This window comes from Pinus tabuliformis, chromosome 7, assembly GCF_031772625.1.
Source record: "Pinus tabuliformis cultivar Carrire ecotype Pingquan chromosome 7, CPIR1, whole genome shotgun sequence".
Taxonomy (NCBI): Eukaryota; Viridiplantae; Streptophyta; class Pinopsida; order Pinales; family Pinaceae; genus Pinus; species Pinus tabuliformis.
The window spans coordinates 2061600740-2061603220 of record NC_142293.1 but is presented as its reverse complement, the minus strand read 5'-3'; the positions used below and the strand labels follow the sequence as shown (position 1 = coordinate 2061603220).

At 32.3% G+C, this 2481-nt stretch overlaps 1 long non-coding RNA gene across 1 annotated transcript; it reads right to left on the bottom strand.

Moving 5' to 3' along the window:
- Nucleotides 1-940: 940 nt before the first annotated feature.
- On the bottom strand, nt 941-1984 carry LOC149256783 (uncharacterized). The gene is made up of 3 exons (XR_016266470.1): nt 1765-1984; nt 1587-1627; nt 941-1334 (listed from the first exon to the last, which is right to left on the bottom strand). It is a non-coding gene; the product is annotated as an uncharacterized LOC149256783 (long non-coding RNA).
- Nucleotides 1985-2481: the final 497 nt, after the last annotated feature.

Here is a 2481-nt window from a genome sequence, read left to right as displayed (position 1 = left end):
TTCCTTTTTTTTGGAAATACTCAATCTAGTTAAAGCAAAAAAAATTATAGATCCACCTTATAATTCAAATTTTATTTAAATATGTGTTATTTGAGAGTTCCATATCTAGCAAAAAATAGATTTGTTTTCTAATCAAATTAATAAATAGGCCCAATTTATAAAAGAAACTACATAAAACTTTCAAAAACAAACAATAAAACAACTATTTCACCTACATAAACAAAAAAATTGCTCTACCTTTTATGTAGAATGCCAATGGTCCATGCATGTGGACATGTCATATGAGTCTGAACCTTTAAGCTTCAAGGTTCATTGTACAATGTAGGATCACCAAAGATCCACAATGAATGAGGCTATGCTTATCTTGAAGTCTCATCTTAAAGTCTTAGTATTTTGGGTGTTGCGTAGTGCTATAATCATCTTAGAGTCTCAACCAATAGAATCACCAACTTTTCGAAATAGTGTGTGTAGTCTTATCAATAGATGAAATTATCCTCTTCTATGTATTTTTTTTAATCAATTTTGGTCAAATTTAGCAAAAAATAAAATTAAAAACTTTTTATTAAAGTAGATGAGGGTGTTTAATTTACCTAGATTTTTTTAAGGTATTAAATTTATTTATACACATTTTAAATAATAAAAAATTATAATTATACCTAAAATTGTATTACATAAATGTGAAAAATGTAATTTCATATACATATACATATACATGATTTATGTGCCTATTTTAAGATGGTAACATTTCAGGATTAAATAAATAAATACATGTACTCATTTGGCCTTTTTAACTTTATTACGTGAGAGAAAGACACACTTCTGAGTGTGATGAGTTACTGTAAAAATTATTATTATTATTATTATTAATAAAATAACTAAACAGCTTGTACATCAAATGAGAACAATGTTAAAATAACCTCATGGAAACGTAAGACCAGAATAAGATAGAGTAGAGAAATCATATTCCTTCTTGGTAATCAGATTTATGACTTGTTTAACTCGGCAACAAGAACAATGATATAAAGAGTGTATTTGATAATAAGATATAACAATTATGGAATGACCAATACATCCATCTGGCTAATGACGATGTAAACGCAACCTATTAAAGATATGCATGAGGGCTTCATTAATTAATTAGCTTTAGCATGTCTCAGACCCGACTCTGCTTAGTGACACTGAATGCTTGACATTCTATTAATGGCCAACCGTATAAGGTCATGGCCGGGCATAAGGGGTCGGGATTCCACCAGAGCCATAACTACCAGGTTCCTGCATCGGCGCCTTCGCCCAGCCGTTTGTTTCTTCGTATTGTGGATTGTACTTGTGCTGCCCTGCAGTTTCGTTCACAGATCCATAAGCGTATATATACATAGCACGATTGGAGCCGGGCGGTTTAACTATATATATAGTCAATTGAGTGTTCCAGTTGGTTGGAAGAAAAAAGATTGAAATCTTCATAACATAACCATATCCAGAAATATGTAGTTTATCCTGAAATATGTTGTATTATGTAATTTTTTAAAAAGAAAACATAATTACGGAGATAACAAATTGAAAAGTGGAGCGGCGAAAGGGTTTGGTACCTGCTGGATTAATTCCTCTTTACTTTTCATGCCACTATCATCTGATGTAAATAATTCACATGAAATGTGTCAAAATTTAAATTTAAGCTACGGCAATTAACAGAAACAAAAGCAAAATTTCTGACCGCTATTCAGAAAGTGTCAATGGTGGAAAAAAACAAAAGCGTATTTTGTTTACCCGAGGAGCGAGATTCTGTGGGGCGTATGAGATTCCCTGTGAAAAGAGTGACGATGAGTATAAGGGTTATTATACATCTCAAATCTCTACCCATTAGACGTTTGTACGGCAACTTCGTTCAGCGAAAAAGTCCTGCAGAATGAAAATTAAGAAATGGCGATTGAGCGCAAAAAGGTCCGCAGCATACCATTTGGTAGCCACAGGGAGTATTTATAACAGCTCCGAGACTAAATCTTATTCTGCCCGCAAAAAATGCTACGCTGGCTGGATAAGAGAATCTTCGTCGAAGACTAAACCTAATCTTGTAGCAAACTCTTCTACATTTCTGAGTAGAAACTGAATTTGGCAAAAGTGTTAACAATAAATAAATTGAATTTGGTAAAAATGTGAAAAAATATTGAAATTGAATTTCCTTAAAATATCTTGGATAGCTTGATTTTCACTTTATTAAATTGAATTTTGTAAAGAAATAACTTAGTTGACATGGTAGGAATTTGAAAGTAACTTTCAATAACTCGAGCTAAAACTTTGTCCACTCATTCTACCATATCCTTAAAAAAAAATCTTGAATGCGTTAACAAACTTTGTCCGTTCATTCTACCATATCCTTAAAAAAATATCTTGAATGCGTTAACTCTGGTTGGCCTTCATGTATGTGGGAAACCAAACATTTCTTACTTGACTGCGATGAACAAAGTCTCCATCTTTCTCTATACC